At 37.2% G+C, this 17380-nt stretch overlaps 5 protein-coding genes across 7 annotated transcripts in view; all 5 read left to right on the top strand.

Annotated features, from left to right (window-relative positions):
• LOC100621803 (protocadherin alpha-2) overlaps positions 1 to 17380 on the top strand; it is a 188123-nt gene that overhangs the window by 147075 nt on the left and 23668 nt on the right.
• The window catches only part of LOC100621701 (protocadherin alpha-C2), a 210058-nt gene that overhangs the window by 138494 nt on the left and 54184 nt on the right, over positions 1 to 17380 (top strand). The gene's annotated exons all lie outside the window — the stretch shown is intronic.
• The window catches only part of LOC100738826 (protocadherin alpha-6), a 158831-nt gene that overhangs the window by 117781 nt on the left and 23670 nt on the right, over positions 1 to 17380 (top strand).
• PCDHA11 (protocadherin alpha 11) overlaps positions 1 to 17380 on the top strand; it is a 165995-nt gene that overhangs the window by 94431 nt on the left and 54184 nt on the right.
• The window catches only part of LOC102160959 (protocadherin alpha-13), a 110140-nt gene that overhangs the window by 69089 nt on the left and 23671 nt on the right, over positions 1 to 17380 (top strand).

Below are 17380 nucleotides of genomic sequence, written 5' to 3' on the forward strand. Positions count from 1 at the left end.
TGAGCATGAATTTGATGCCCATCCTCCTTACTTATATGTTCTGTATATTCTAACAGTAATTATCAAATTTTGTTGCCTTAGACCACCTGAGTAAGTTGAGCAAAGGAAAAATGCCAGTTTTCTCTCCAAGTATTTTTTTGTTTTTGTAAGTGTATCAAGGCTCTGTAGTGTCCTTTGCCTGTTTCCTCGTAGTTGTGAAATGATTCATTAGAACTGTCTCTTATTTCTCTTAACCATCTACTCTATTAACCATAGGTCCTACCACTCCGGAAACTTCTCTCTGTGCTCTCCGCTTCTAACATTGGCTGATTCCTTTTGTAGGCGATTATGATTAAGAGTTATTATCTCAATCTCTCTCTGCTGGATCTACTTTTGAACTAGTTAGGGATCATGAATTGTTCTTACTCAGACATAACTATTTTTGGTCCCTATTTCTAGCTACATTTGGGACTATTTTGGACAATACTATTCAATAAGGTCCAGTAATTAATTACAAGTTAATTAATTGAGCCAGATTGTCTCTAGTTCCCAACTTAGTACCCAGAAGTAGCATAAACAAGCAGGATGTTGATAACATAACTAGCTTCCCATTCCTGATCTTTTGACTTGGAGAATGTTGTGTAATAGATAAAAGGCTTTATATTTGGCTGCTTCTCTTAAAAAGAAGGGTGTATTCTATATCTGCATCAAAGCCTTGAAAGGATATCTTCCTCATGTTAATGACAGCCTGAGCAAGACAGTCCATTATTATTGCGTTTAAGATTAAATGCACCGCCAGCCCCTGTCTTCTACCATGAAGGATTATTTTAAAGACTGGGAAGGTTATAGCCATGCTGTATGCATTCCGGTTCACTGCGAACCACGATTGGTGACTTTTAATACCTCCCCAGCCTTCATTCAACTGAAAATCAAATAGGTCTGAATTGTCATGGTGCTCTTTGTAGATCTGTGGAGCACAAAGAGCCTTATAGTTTTGATTGTATGAGCATTAGCATTTGCTTCTTTTATGGTGTCCTTTATCACGTATGATCCTTAGGCTCACATTTTGTTCATATATGAGATTTTAGCACCAAGCAAGATTTACCTAAGTCTGTATAATAAGTGAGGAGTTGAAAGTATTTCATGCTAATATTTGATAAGCAGAGGAATAAATTGTGACAATTTAATCTGCGGTTTAGGCATATTTCAGTGGTCATCTGCCTCTCCTCTCAAGTCCACTGTTTATTCCTTCTGTGATTTATTTACAAATTAATACTTTATAGTTCTCTTAAAATGCCCTATTGAAGGTCATATCCTAGAGTGGTTTGATGGAATTTACCTTAATAGCAGTATGATGGCTATTTTATTTAACAGCTTATTTGGGGTTTTTTGGAAATCCAAGACTAGAAGAAACTTAAATCACTTTTTGTGTTTGAAGATTTTATTAGTTGTTTATAGCATCAGTAGAGTTGGTTTTATAGCTAAAATAATATAAAATATTACATCGAAACTCAAAATCACCAGAATTCCCCAAGATATTAAATAATCAAAATTTATATAAGCAAGTATATGTAATTAAGGAAAGGTAGTAATTTCCTTTTTTTGTTTAACCATTGTGTTGCCAAAGTATCAGCTGCCTCTGTACACCTATATCAAATAGAAACACGGAGGCAGAGTTGGAGGAAACAGAAAAAGTAGCTCTAATTGCCACACAGAGGGAAACACAGAAGGCTGGTGCCTCAAGGACTGCACCCCCCTTGGAGGGGATACTGAGGAGTCTTAAAGTGTTCCAGGAGCAGGGCGTGATCAGCTTGGGGACATTTTCCTGACTGGTTGGTGGTGGGGTAATTGGGAGTCAGCGTCATCAACTTCCTGCTTCCGGTGTGGCCCGGACGGAACACAGTTGACGTCTTCCACCTGTGGGGACGTCAGCAGCTGCAAAACAGCTCCAAGGACACGGCTCTTTAGTCCTTGAGGAAGATGAAGATCCTTGACTTTGTTGAATGGCTAAACTATTGTTATTCTGTCTTGCTTGACTCTGTTTCCTTTTCTCTGTACTTTCTCACGTCTCTGATTAAATCGATTCTTTGACTACAGTTTTTCTATAGATAAAAGGTGGAGGGTATGAGTGGGGTCCACTCTGGGAAGACCTCACAGGATCCTGCTCGGTTACACTTGTCATCAAGTACTTCCAGATAGTTCGGTCAGGATAAAACAAACAGAAGGCCAGTTTCCACATTGGTTTAAGAGTCTTAAATTATTATAGAGATATTCATAGTGTGTCTTTTATCAATGTATATAGTTAACCTAATAGAGATTACATCCATTTAAAGTATTTGATTCAATGAATTTTTTTTTACTAAAAAATCTTTATTATAGTTGACTTACAAGGTTCTGTTGATTTCTGCTGTACAGCAGAGTAACCCATTCACACACATACACATATACACACACACACATATACACAATCTTCTTTTCACGTTATCTTCATCATGTTCTATCACAAGTGATTGGATGTAGTTTCCTGTTCTGTACAGAGGACCTCATTGCTTCTATTTTAAATGTAATAGTATGCTCCCCCCCCCCACGGCAATCACAGGTTTGCTCTCCATGTCCGTGAGTCTGTTTCTGTTCTATAGATAGGTTCATCTGATTCAATGAATTTTTTAAATTGAGGTACAGTAGAGGTATAATGTATAATACATATGCAATACAATATAGTGATTTTAAAGGTTATATTCTATTTATAATTATAAAATATTGGCTATATTCTCTGTGTTGTGGTATATATCCTTGTAGCTTATTTGTTTTATACATAGTCATTTCTATCTCTTAGTCCTCTCCCCCACCCTCCTTCTTCTCTCCACTGGTTACTACTAGTTTGTTTTCTATATCTGTGCGTCTGTTTCTTTTTGTTATACTCACTCTTTTATTTTATTTTTTAATGAGTTTTTTTTTTTTTTTAATTTTATTTTCCCACTGTACAGCAAGGGGGTCAGGTTATCCTTACATGTATACATTACAATTACAGTTTTTCCCCCACCATTTCTTCTGTTGCAACATGAGTATCTAGACATAGTTCTCAATGCTATTCAGCGGGATCTCCTTGTAAATCTATTCTAAGTTGTGTCTGATAAGCCCAAGCTCCCGATCCCTCCCACTCCCTCCCCCTCCCATCAGGCAACCACAAGTCTCTTCTCCAAGTCCATGATTGATTTTCTTTTCTGAGGAGATGTTCATTTGTGCTGGATATTAGATTCCAGTTATAAGTGATGTCATATGGTATTTGTCTTTGTCTTTCTGGCTCATTTCACTCAGTATGAGATTCTCTAGTTCCATCCATGTTGCTGCAAATGGCATGATGTCATCCTTTTTTATGGCTGAGTAGTATTCCATCGTGTATATATACCACATCTTCCGAATCCAATCCTCTGTCGATGGACATTTGGATTGTTTCCATGTCCTGGCTATTGTGAATAGTGCTGCAATGAACATGCGGGTGCATGTGTCTCTTTTAAGTAGAGCTTTGTCCGGATAGATGCCCAAGAGTGGGATTGCAGGGTCATATGGAAGTTCTATGTATAGATTTCTAAGGTATCTCCAAACTGTTCTCCATAGTGGCTGTACCAGTTTACATTCCCACCAACAGTGCAGGAGGGTTCCCTTTTCTCCACAGCCCCTCCAGCACTTGTTATTTGTGGATTTATTAATGATGGCCATTCTGACTGGTGTGAGGTGGTATCTCATGGTAGTTTTGATTTGCATTTCTCTTATAATCAGCGATGTTGAGCATTTTTTCATGTGTTTGTTGGCCATCTGTATATCTTCCTTGGAGAAATGTCTATTCAGGTCTTTTGCCCATTTTTCCATTGATTGATTGGTTTTTTTGCTGTTGAGTTGTATAAGTTGCTTGTATATTCTAGAGATTAAGCCCTTGTCAGTTGCATCATTTGAAACTATTTTCTCCCATTCTGTAAGTTGTCTTTTTGTTTTCTTTTGGGTTTCCTTTGCTGTGCAAAAGCTTTTCAGTTTGATGAGGTCCCATGGGTTTATTTTTGCTCTAATTTCTATTGCTTTGGGAGACTTTAATGAGTTTTGATGATTGTGGTCACTCTTGAAATCACCACTACCCTGAAGATGCAGATTTCCATCACTCCTAAAAGTTTTCTGTTGTCCTTTTGCCGTCATTCTTCCCTCCATCCCAGGCCTCAGAGAACCGCTGCTCTGCTTTCTGTCACTATAGATTAATTGCATTTTCTAGAATGATATATAAATGGAATTGTTCAATATGAACTTTTTGTGTCTCCCTTCTTTAAGTCAGCATAATGACTTTGAGATTCATTTATATTGTTGTGTATATTCAGTAGTTTACTCCTTTTCATTCCTGAGTAGTATTCCATTGTGCGGCTCTATCACATTTTTATTATCCGATCACCTGTTGATGGACCTTTGTTTCCAATTTCTAGCTACTGTGAATAAGACTTTTGTGTACATTCATGTGTGAGTTCTTATTGGGATATATGTTATTTCTCCTGTTTCTCTAATACACACGAGTAGACCCTTGGTTTCTACAGTGAGTGGGTGTATGTTTTAAGAGCTGACACACTGTTTCTCAAAGTGAGCACCCTTTCATACTTTGCACCATTTCACATGTTCTTTAGGAACGTATGGTAGTTTCAGTTGCTTGCTCCACATCCTCACAGACATTTGGTATTGTCATTCTTTCTTTTAAAAAGATCCATTATTACAACCATTTTAATAGGTGTGAACTGTTATCCCATTGTGGTTTTAATTTGCACGTCCCTGATGACTAATTATGTTGAGCCTTTTTTAAAAATGTGCTTCCATTTGTATGTTATCTTTTGTGGAGTGTGGTAAAGTTGTTTGCCCTTTTTTATTCATTTGCATGTCTCATTATTGTGAGTTGTAAAAATCTGTGTACCTGTCCTGTATCAGGTATATGTATTACAGGTATTTTCTCCTGTTTTGTGGCTTGCCCATTCATTTTAATAGTGTCTTTTGAACCACAGTTTTAAATTTTGATGAGGGTAAATTACTTTTGTTTTATAATTTACGTCTTTTGTGTTCTACCTGAGAAAGTTTTGCTTATCAAGTTGTCAAAGAATTTTCTCTATGTTTTCTTCTAGAAGTCTTATAGTTTCAGCTTCTAGATTTAGCTCTGTGATCCATTCAAGCTGATTTTTGTGAATGACATGAGGTAGCGTAGGTTTACTTTTCTTTAGTCAAAGACCATTTATTGAGAAGACCTTGGAATCTTTATCAAAAATCAGTGGACCATGTATGTGTGGACCTTATTCTGGACTATGTTTCATCATTTTGATGTATATGTTTATCCTTTTCCCAGTGGTAAGTTGTTTTGACACTGTATCTATATGTTTGAAAATTGGCCAAGATTCCTTAGGATTTTCTATGTAAACCTCATTTTGTTTGGAAATAGAGACTCTACTTCTTTCTTCCAGTTTTTATACTTAATATTTCTTTTTATTGCTTAATTGTAGTGGCTAGGACCTTTAGTGCGATATTGAATAGAAGTGATGAGAGGAGTTCCCTGCTGGCTCAGTGGGTTAAAGATCTGGCATTGTCACTGCTGTGGTTTGGTTACTGCTGTGGTGTGGGTTTGATCCCTGGCCCAGGAACTTCTACATGTCTCAGCCTGGGCCAAAAATAGCTAACTAACTATATAACTACCTAAATAAATACGAGTTCCCATTGTGGCTCAGCGGCAATGAACCAGACTAGTAGCCATGAGGATGCAGGTTTGATTCCTGGCCTTGCTCAGTGGGTTAAGGATCCAGTGTTCCTGTGAGCTGTGGTGCAGGTTGAAGATGCAGCTTGGATCTTGAGTTGCTGTGGCTGTAGTGTAGGCCAGCAGCTACAGCTCTGATTTGACCCCTAGCCTGAGAACCTCTATATGCCATGGGTACAGACCTGAAAAGACTAAAATAAATAAATAAATAAATAAATAAACAAATAAGTGGTGAGAGCAGGCATCCTTGCCTTATTTCCAATTTAGGTAACAAGTGTTCAGTATTTCACCATTAAATATTAAGGTAGCCGTAGATTTTTCATAAATGCTTTATCAATTTGAGGAGATTCCTTTCTCTTTCTTGTTTGCTCAGAATTTTATCATGCATAGTTGTTGATTTTTGTCAATGCTTTTTTTTCACCAGTTGAAATGAAAATAGTTTTCTTCTTTATCCTACTAATCTAGTAAATTACATTGATTTTTTTGAATATTGAAACAGCCTTTCATTCCTGGAATAAACCCCACATAGACATGATTATTGTCTTTTTATATACCGTTGGATTAGATTTGTTAATATTTTGTCATTTTACCATCTGTGTTCATACAAGGTAGGTGTATGTAATTTTCTCCTGTTTTTTCTTTCTTTTCCTTTTTTGTAATATTTTTGTCAGGCTTTGGTATTATCTGATCCAATAAAATGTGTTAGGAGGTCTTCTTTCCTTTATTTTTTGAAAGGTTGTATAATACTGATGTTATTTCTTTCCTAAATGAAACCTTCTGTAGTTTCTTGTGTTTTTGTTTTTGCTTTTTAACAGGTTTTTGATAATGAATTTACTCTCTTTAATAGATTTTTATTTATTTTTATTTTATTTTTTCTCTTTTTGCCATTTCTTGGGCCACTCCCATGGCATATGGAGGTTCTCAGGCTAGGGGGTCTAATCAGAGCTATTGCTGCTGGCCTATGCCAGAGCCACAGCAATGGGGGATCCGAGCTGCGTCTGCGACCTAAACCCAGCTCAGGGCAACGCTGGATCCTTAACCCACTGAGCAAGGCCAGGGATCAAACCCACAACCTCATGGTTCCCAGTTGGATTCTTTAACCACTGAGCCATGACGGGAACTCCTTTAGTAGATTTTTAAATTAAAAAATGGAAACTATTCATACTTTTCTTTCTCCTTGTGTCAATCTTAAGTTGTATTTTTCAAAGAATTTTTTCATTTCAGAGTTCTCTTTGTGGCTCAGTGGTTAATGAACTTGGCTCCATGAGGATGCAGGTTCGATCCCTGGCCCTGCTCAGTGGGTTAAGGATCCAGTGTTGCCATGAGCTATGGTACAGGTCACAGGTGTGGCTTGGATCACATGTTCTACAGCCTACACACAGCCTACATGGTGTGATGTAGGCTGGCAGCTGCAGCTGCTATTCGACCCGTAGCCTGGGAACTTCCATATGCCATGGGTGTGGCCCTAAAAGGACAAAAAAAAAAAAAAAAGAATTTGTCCATTTCTTCCAATTTGTCATATTTGTTGCCACCAAATTGTTTTCCCAGGGCATGTGGAAGTTCCTTTGCCAGGGTTTGAACCTGCGCCACAGCAGTGACTCAGGCCACTGCAGTGACTGCTCAGAATCCTTAACCTGCTGTGCCACAGGAGGTCTCTCATCTTGTAATATCTGTGTAACCTAGAGTGAAAACATCTCTTTCATTCCTTTTTGGTGATTTGTGTTCTACTTTTCTTGATTAGTCTGTCTAGGAATTTATCAATTTTGTTTATCTTTTCAAAGATTCATCTTTTGACTTTGTTGGTAGATTTTCTATAGTTTTTCTGTCCTAGTTCATTGATTTCTGCTGTTATATTCATTATTTGTATTCTTCTATGACTTTGGGTTTGCTTTGCTCTTTTTTATATTTGTCAGTGCTTTTTTACACTCTTTAGGTGTATTATTATATAACTAATTTTAAATGTTTTTTCTAATATTAAAAAAGCTATAAATTCCCCTCTAAAAACTGTCTATCTGGATTTCCTGCTGTGGCACAGTGGGTCAATGATCCAGCTTGTCTCTGTGTCATTGTCAGTCAGATCCCTGGCCCCACACAGTAGGGAAAGGATCCAGCATTGCTGCAGCTGTAGCTGTGGTGTAGATCACAGCTCTGGCTCAGATTCAATCTGGGGCCCAGGAACTTGCTAATGTCATAGGAGCGCCAAAAAAGAAATATAAATAAAAGAATAAGTTTAAAAAAACTGTCTGTCTGCATTCAACAATTTTTAAAAATTTTTATTTCCCTAATACAATTTTTTTTTCCCTACTGTATAGCATGGTGACCCAGTTACATATACATGTATGCATTCTTTTTTCTCACATTATCATGCTCCATCATAAGTGACTAGACATAGTTCCCAGTGCTACACAGCAGGATCTCATTACCAATCCATTCCAAAGGCAATGTCTGCATCTATTAACCCCAAGTTCCCAGTCCATTCCACTCCCTCCCTGTCTCCCTTGGCAACCACAAGTGTATTCTCCAAGTCCATGATATTCTTTTCTGTGGAAAGGTTCATTTGTGCCTTATATTAGATTCCAGATATAAGTGATATCATGTGGTATTTGTCTTTCTCTTTCTGACTTCCTTCACTCAGAATGAGAGTCTCTAGTTTCATCCATGTTGCTGCAAATGGCATTATTTCGTTCTTTTTTATGGCTGAGTAGTATTCCCTTATGTATATATACCACATCTTCCTAATCCAATCATCTCTTGATGGACATTTGGTTTGTTTCCATGTCTCGGCTATTGTGAATAGTGCTGTAGTGAACATGCGGGTGCATGTGTCTTTTTCAAGGCAATTTTGTCTGGATATATGCCCAAGAGTGGGATGGCTGGGTCATATGGTAGTTCTATGTGTAGATTTCTAAGGTACCTCCATACTGTTCTCCATAGTGGTTGTACCAGTTTACATTCCCACCACCAGTGCAGGAGGGTTCCCTTTTCTCCACACCCCCTCCAGCATTTGTTATTTGTGGACTTATGAATGATGGCCATTCTGACTGGTGTGAGGTGGTATCTCATGGTAGTTTTGCTTTGCATCTCTCTAATAATCAAGGATGTTGAGCATTTTTTCATGTGCTTGTTGGCCGTCTGTACATCTTCCTTGGAGAAGTGTCTATTCAGGTCTTTTGCCCATTTTTCAGTTGGGTTGTTGGCTTTTTTGCTGTTGAGTTGTATAAATTGCTTGTATATTTTAGAGATTAAGTCCTTGTCAATTGCATCATTTGAAACTATTTTCTCCCATTTTGTAAGCTGTCTTTTTGTTTTTCTTTTGGTTTCCTTTGCTGTGCAAAAGCTTGTCAGTTTGATTAGGTCCCATTGGTTTCTCAGGTCAGTCTCCCAAAGCAACAGAAATAAAAGCATTCAACAAATGTTAATATGTTACATTATTATTTTTTTCATTTAAAGTATGTCCTAATATCCCTGATTTATTCTTTGGCCCATTGACTCCTTAGGAATGTGTTTCAATTTATAAACATTTGCGGTTTTCCTAGCTATCTTTTTGCTTTTGATTTCTGTTTAATTCTTTTTTAGTCAGAGAGAATACCTGATTTCAACCCTTTCAATTTTATTGAGATTTGTTTTATGGCTCAGCCTACAGTCTCTCTTGATGAATGTACCAAGTGCACTTGAAAAGAATATGTATTCTGCAGTTGTCAGGCGTAGTGATATATAAGTAATTATTCATATCATCTATGGCTTTGCTTATTTTTTTGTCTAGTTGTATCAGTTGCTCAGAGAGCAGTTTTAAACTATTTATTATTTTTATTCTATTTCTCCCTTTAATTGTGTCCGTTTTTGCTTCATGGATTTCGAGGCTCTACTCCTAGGCATGCACACACACTTATGATTATTACCATCTTCCTGATTTAGTCAGCCTTCTTTTATTATGAAATACTTCTTTATTGCTGGTAATACCCTTTTTTGTGAAGTATATTTTATCTGATAATAAAGTGACCACTCTGGTCTCATGTTTACTGTTTGTATGGCATATCTCTTTTCATCTGTTTACTTTGTTTCCAAGTGCACCCTTGTACAAAGAATACTTTTGGATCTTGTTCTTTTATCCCTTTTGATAATTGCTGTCTTTTAATTGAAGTTAATTTGTGTGATTCTTTTTTTTAAAATTTTTTTATTTTCCCACTGTACAGCAAGGGGGTCAGATTATCCTTACATGTATACATTACAATTACATTTTTCCCCCACCCTTTGTTCTGTTGCAACATGAGTATCTAGATAAAGTTCTCAATGCTATTCAGCAGGATCTCCTTGTATATTTATTCTAAGTTGTGTCTGATAAGCCCAAGCTCCCGATCCCTCCCACTCCCTCCCCCTCCCATCAGGCAGCCACAAGTCTTTTCTCCAAGTCCATGATTTTCTTTTCTGAGGAGATGTTCATTTGTGCTGGATATTAGATTCCAGTTATAAGTGATATCATATGGTATTTGTCTTTGTCTTTCTGGCTCATTTCACTCAGGATGAGATTCTCTAGTTCCATCCATGTTGCTGCAAATGGCATTATGTCATTCTTTTTTATGGCTGAGTAGTATTCCATTGTGTATATATACCACATCTTCTGAATCCAATCATCTGTCGATGGACATTTGGATTGTTTCCATGTCCTGGCTATTGTGAATAGTGCTGCAATGAACATGCGGGTGCATGTGTCTCTTTTAAGTAGAGTTTCGTCCGGATATATGCCCAAGAGTGGGATTGCGGGGTCATATGGAAGTTCTATGTATAGATTTCTAAGGTATCTCCAAACTGTTGTCCATAGTGGCTGTACCAGTTTACATTCCCACCAACAGTGCAGGAGGGTTCCCTTTTCTCCACAGCCCCTCCAGCACTTGTTATTTGTGGACTTATTAATGATGGCCATTCTGACTGGTGTGAGGTGGTATCTCATAATTCATGTGATTCTTGATGTGTTTGAATTTGTGTCCTCCAGCGTACTACCTTCTCATCGTCCCCTCTGAATTTTTCTTCTGGTCCCCTTTATCATGTGTCTTTGTATTACTTGAATATTCTCCAGGCTTCTTTTTAATTTTTGGATTATATCTGTTTTTAGATATAGCTATTTGCATTTTTTGATGGTCGCTCTAAAAAGTATAGTACATATCTTAACTTTTATTGGTCTATATAAAGTTACTTGTGTAACACTTCCATAAAACGGAGTAACCTTGCAACCACAAAGAACCATTTAGCTCCTCTTATACCAATGCTTACACTACTCGTTTATATTAAATTTCATACAATATTAACCCCAGAAGATAAGGCTATAATTTTTGTTTAAATAGTCATTGTTTACTTTAGAGAAGTTAAGAAGGAAAAAAGCCATTTCTGTGCATCCAGACATTTACCATTTTCAATGCTATGAATCTGTTCCTAAAGTATTGAATTTTCCTGTAGAGCCTTTTTATTTCAGCCTGAGCAACTATATTTAGTACATCTTTTAATGCATATCTACTGCAGTGATTTCTCTTAGTTTTACTTTATCAGAAAATCTATTTATTTCTGTTGTATTTTTAACTGACTTTGAATTCTGGATTGATATAATTTTTTTTCTTTCAGTATTTTAAAGTTTTTATTCAACTGTCTCTTAATCTCTGTGCTTTCTGATGAGAAGTCTACAGTTATTTGAATCATTGTTCCCTTTCTGTTGTATGGTTGTTTTTGTTGCTCTTTTTTTTAAGGAGAGGGACACTGGTTTAAAGATTTTCTACTTATCTTTGGTTCAGAATTTTGAGTTGATGTGTTTCTTTGTGGGTTTTTTCATATTTATCCTGCTTGAGATTGGCTGAGTTTATTGAATCTGTAAAATTATGCCTTTTACCAAACTTGGAAAAATTTTAGTCTTTACGTCCTCAAATATTTTTTGGTTCTATTCTCTCTTTATTTCCTCTCTTTCTGGACTCTCCTACTGCATATGAAACTTTTGAATATTTTCTGGTTTTATCAGAGTAGCGTTGACGTTTGGACTTTTAAGAATAGTCGTATATATACATATCTCCTTCATTCTATTCTGTAATATTCCCACCTTGTCCCATAGGTCTGTGGAGCTCTGTTTATTTGATTTCAGTTCGTTTTCTCTCTCTTCTTTAGCGTTGATCATTTCTTTTGCTCTAATTTCAAGTTCACTGTCTTTTGCTTCTGTCTCCCCTCTTCTATTAAGCTTACTCTGTGAATTTTTATTTCAGATATTATATTTTTTAGTACGAGTATTACTGTTTGGCTCTTTTTCGTTTTTTCTGTTTCTATGCTCGGATTTTCTTTATTTTCATTCAGTACCAACATGCTTTCCTTTTTGTTAGTACATGTTATAGTAGCTATTTTATTTTATTTTTATTTATTATTATTATTATTTTTTTGCTTTTTAGGGCCTCACCCGCGGCATATGGAGGTTCCCAGGCTAGGGGTCAAATCGGAGCTGTAGCTGCCGGCCTACACCACAGCCACAGCAACACAGCATCTGAGCCGCATCTGCGACCTACACCACAGCTCATGGCAATGCCCGATCCTTAACCCACTGAGCAAGGCCAGGGATCAAACCCAAAACTTCATGGTTCCTAGTCGGGTTTGTTAACCACGGAGCCACAATGGAACTCCTATAGTAGCTATTTTGAAGACATTGTCTTCTAATTCCAGCACCTGCATCATCTTGATGGTCTTTACCCTTGAGGATGCATCACATTTTCCTGGCCCTTACATGCTAAGTGACAATGAATTGTAACCCTGGATATTATAAATGTTATGTTGTGGAGACTCTGTGCTGTGTTATATGCCTCTAAAGTGTGTTTTTGTTTTGGTAGAGAATAAACTTGATTAGACTAAAAATGCAAACCCTTTCTGGCTTGTGATGGGCAATATTTCAAATTTAATTTAGTTCTTTTAGCTCTAGCCTTAGCTTTCTAGATGTTATTCAGGGGTCTGCAGAGATGGGGGAAGAATTTGAATACAGCATTTAGAGATAACTTGCCCTGGCTCTCTTCGTTCATGCAGCTCCCCCTCCCTCAGTAGTTGTAGTTGCTGCTGGCTCCTCCTCTTGTTCCTCATGTCTAAGAAACTGAGGCCTACCTGTCAGAGCTTTAGCTTTCTGGTGTTGTACCACAAGCATGGCCTGTCCTCAGGGCAGAGCAGCACTTGCCAGAAAACTCACTCTGTGCTAATCCCTTTCTCCAACTTTTGGCTCTTCCCCCTACCCACCCCAGATCTGCCTGCTTTTGTTTACTCTTAAAAACACTCAGAAAGTTGCTTTATGCATTTTTTTTTTTTTTTTTTTTTGGTCTGCAGTTACTACCTCTGGAAAGACCTGTTATGAGCTTACTTAGATATACTGGATTCAGCTTCAGACCTTTTGGTTAAAATTTTTGCTTAAATGTCACTTTTGGTAATTTATTTATCTCTGGCTAAAGATTTGAATGAATGCTTGGAGAGTTAGATATCAAGAAATGTATATCTTGGGAGTTCCCACTGTGGCTCAGTGAGTTACAAACCTGACTAGTCTTCATGAGGATGTGGGTTTGATTCCTGGCCTCTCAGTGGATTAAGGATCTGGTGTTGCCCTAAGCTGTGGTGTAGGTCACAGACACTGCTCGGATCTGATGTTGCTGTGGCTGTAGCGTAGGCCGGCAGCTGTAGCTCGATTCGACCCCTAGCCTGGGAACTTCCATGTGCCACAGGTGCAGCCCTAAAAAAGCAAAAAAGAAAAGAAAGAAATGTATTTTTTTTTTTTTTTTTTTGTCTTTTTGCTATTTCTTGGGCCGCTCCCGCGGCATATGGAGATTCCCAGGCTAGGGGTCCAATCGGAGCTGTAGCCACTAGCCTACACCACAGCTACAGCAACGCAGGATCCAAGCCGCATCTGCGACCTACACCACAGCTCACGGCAACGCCGGATTGTTAACCCACTGAGCAAGGGCAGGGACCGAACCCGCAACCTTATGGTTCTTAGTCGGATTCGTTAACCACTGCGCCACGACGGAAACTCCAGAAATGTATATTCTTAAAGGAACAAACTTTAACCCTGCCAGTAATCAGGTAAATATAATATAAAAGCACTGTGATGAAGCCACTCCATTTAAGTAAAATAAATTCAAAGAAGTGGGCTGACTTGCTCAGTGAGAATTTACGTATTTATAGGAGTAATGTGAAATAATTGAGACCTTTTTATTAAGGAAGACAAAATATTGCTGTGAACAGGATTCCGTGTTTCTTCGCTACATTATGAACTAAGACTTTTAAAGACAAATCAGAAGTAAATGAATTGGCTCATTTACCGTTGATTGAGAGTATAAATTGGCACAAAAATTTGGGGAAGCACTTTGGCATGTATTTAAAATTTAAATGTGCATACTTTTAACCTCTTCGAATAAACACATAGGCACATACATGCACATGTTTTCAGAAATGCACCTAGATATTCAATCACAGAGTAAAAATAAATTACAAAATATCTATATAATGAATACCCTACGGCTATTACTAAGAATAAAACAGATTAAGTTCCTGTATGCTGCAACAGGTTAAGGATCCAGTGTTACCACAGCTGTGGCTCAGGTTGCAGCTGTGGTGCAAGTTTGATTCCTGGCCAGGGAACTTCCACATTCAACAAGCGTGGCCAAAAAACCCCCTAAAAACCCAATGGGATTATATGTAGTGACGTAGAGGGATGCTGATTATATATGCTAAGTAAAAATAAAGCAAAATTGCAGAATAATGTGTAGAGTGTGGTTATATTTTGGTAAAATAGATCCATGTACATAGTTATGTATGCATAAGTAAAATTCTGAAGGGATATACTGCTAATGGTATGGTCCACAGGAAAAAAGCATTTGATAGGACTTTCACTTTTGTAGCTTTTTCTGGATCAAACAAATTTTGCACAAGCAGCATATATATCTCTAATGTTACTGAACCTAAATAAAATAAATAGAAGACCAAGAAAAAAATAAATCATGCATGACGTATATCCAAGATTTATATCTTTTAAAAGCCTGAAATATATGGACATGCTGTATTCACTTTTTTACAAAGCACATATGTGCACAATAAAGGCTTTTTACAACAGTGTAAACATATATACTCTTCCTAGCTAACAGTCCTCAGATGTTTTTTCCTTCATTAGCTACTTGTAATATAATTCTTTTGTAATATATAAATTAAAACGATGTGTAGGAGGTACCGGGAAATTGCTACAGAGGTTTAGTGTTCTTGTCACAAAGCAAATATTCAGTCAGTGTTGAATGAATGAAAAGTTTCCCAGCATCAGAAAGTGGATTTGTTTTCCTTTCAGCAAGAATGAGTGAGATTGTTTGGTTCTGACTTATCTTTGCAAATAAGAGTCTGACACTGTCATGTAAGGCAGTATTTTTTTCTGTATGAATTCTGATATTTAAAAGTAAAAATGGCATAAAGTAAAAGTAAATGAATACATACATTACAATGCAATCATATATTACTCCAGGGCTAGATTCCAAAGTAAATGTGTGTGGCGAATATTAAGTTTAAACAATATTAAGCTTGAAAATCACATCCACCTTTCCAAGTACAATTTTCCTAGTTGTATTGGTCCTGCCTTAAAGAGACAGTCTCATGTACACTAAAGCTTAAGAACCACTAACTCTTCTTAATCAGGGGACAAAAGACTTTTCTATACCTGGATGTTCAAACGTTTCTCCTTTAAGATAAATGATGAGTAAGGAATTATTGGAGGATTATGAAGTGCTCCCTCCTGAATCCATTCACTTTTAATGTTGACTCAGTAACCTTGAGGCATATTCAAATATTTCTTTAATGAGAATTAAATTTGATAGTACATGCGAAAGCTCTCAGCTCTGTGGCTGTATATACTAGATACTCAGTGAATTTGAATTTAAACCTTGCTCTGTTGTCCAACTTACAAGAGTTAGAATAGTTATGGAGAAGAACGTGATTGCCTGCGTCTTGTATTCCAAGTTGGCATTTTGGGGTTGTAACACCGTGGAATCTCTCCATGATTTTTTTCAAAATAAACTGGGGACAAACTAAGAATAGGGAACAGTTCATAATAATTTAACTTCCTGTGCCTATCCCCAAAGTAAAATTGCCATGTTCTCAGAATCTTTTTTTCATCCACGGATGCAGTATTCATTCTCGTACCCAGAAAACTCAGTCTGACTTTTTTAGGGTTGCTGCTATTTTCTTAACACAACACTGTTGACACTCGGAAGGAAAGACTTCTTCTTTGTTCTTTCTTTTTTTTTTTTTTTTTTTTGGTCTTTTTAGGGCTGCAACTGCGGCATATGGAGGTTCCCAGTCTAGGAGTCAAATTGGAGCTGTAGCTGCCGGTCTACACCACAGCCACAGCAACGCCAAATCAGAGCCGTGTCTGCGACCTGCACCACCGCTCACAGTGAGGCCAGGGATCAAAGCTGTGTCCTCATGGATACTAGTCAGATTTGTTTCCACTGAGCCATGGCAGGAACTCCAAGACTTTTTGTAATTTGAAAATCCCCTTTATTCTTCAATTCCTGCTAGCTTAAGGAGCCCTAAATCCGCATATCTTAGGAGTCAGAGCTGTCCAGTATATCCTATGTATATACTGATTTATGAACCAATAAATGTTTCATATACAGTTGAGATTTTAAATGAGCTTATGATAATTGGATCAGAGGAATACTAGTCTAGCTTGAGAGTAGGCAGAACACCCATCATGGGAGGCTATGATGAAATTTTAATTATAAAGGATATTGAATATCCAAGGGTGACAACTCTGTTATAATAGATGTAACACTGAACTGGAAAGAGGGAAAGTGGGGGTGGTTTTTTTTTTCTTTTACCCAGTTCTGCTTGAAATCAACTCTGTATTTCTAGTACATTATTGAACTATTCTGTACTTCTGTTTTATATCTCATTAAAGTGACCGCCCCATTTTGGTTCACTGGGTTTATTGGAAAATTCCTAGTAGATTCAGATAAAGAAATGTCTCAAGTTAAAATGTTGATTGATTGAGTTGTTTTTGTGTATATATATTTTCCTATTTAGGCCTGAAAAGCTGAAGTTGGCATAACCAACTTCAAGTTGTAGATGCATAAGTTAAATGATATTAAGATCTTTGAGACCCGAAGTGCAGAGATGCTGTGTAAATAGGACCTGTACTAGATTTTTCTTCTCATTTCTGTTGAGTGTGCCAAAAAAGAATGCAGAAATTTGGGTTTTCTCTTTCTTTTGACTCATCCCTCCTTCTCCTTGGGTTATTTGGATAACTTTATGAAACTTATATCCTCATACTGCACCCCTCTTGTTTCTGGCTAATAATCACTAAGGACTTATAAAATGAAACTTTTGCATGTTTCATCTCAATAAATGTCTAGCAGCAATGGTTTTTAGTAAGTACTATTTTTTTCTTATTTTACCAAGCTGAAATTGAAAGGAAAAACAACTTTCCTAAGGACACAATAAACAGTAGAGTCAGATCTTGAACCTTAGAGTCTGCTTTTACAACCAGTGAAACTATTATTATTATTTTTAACTGTGCCTGCAGCATGCAATAATTCCCAGACCAGGGATGGAACAAACCTATGCCACAGCAGTGACCTGGACTACTGTAGTTAT

Source organism: Sus scrofa, chromosome 2 (genome assembly GCF_000003025.6).
Source record: "Sus scrofa isolate TJ Tabasco breed Duroc chromosome 2, Sscrofa11.1, whole genome shotgun sequence".
Lineage (NCBI taxonomy): Eukaryota > Metazoa > Chordata > Mammalia > Artiodactyla > Suidae > Sus > Sus scrofa.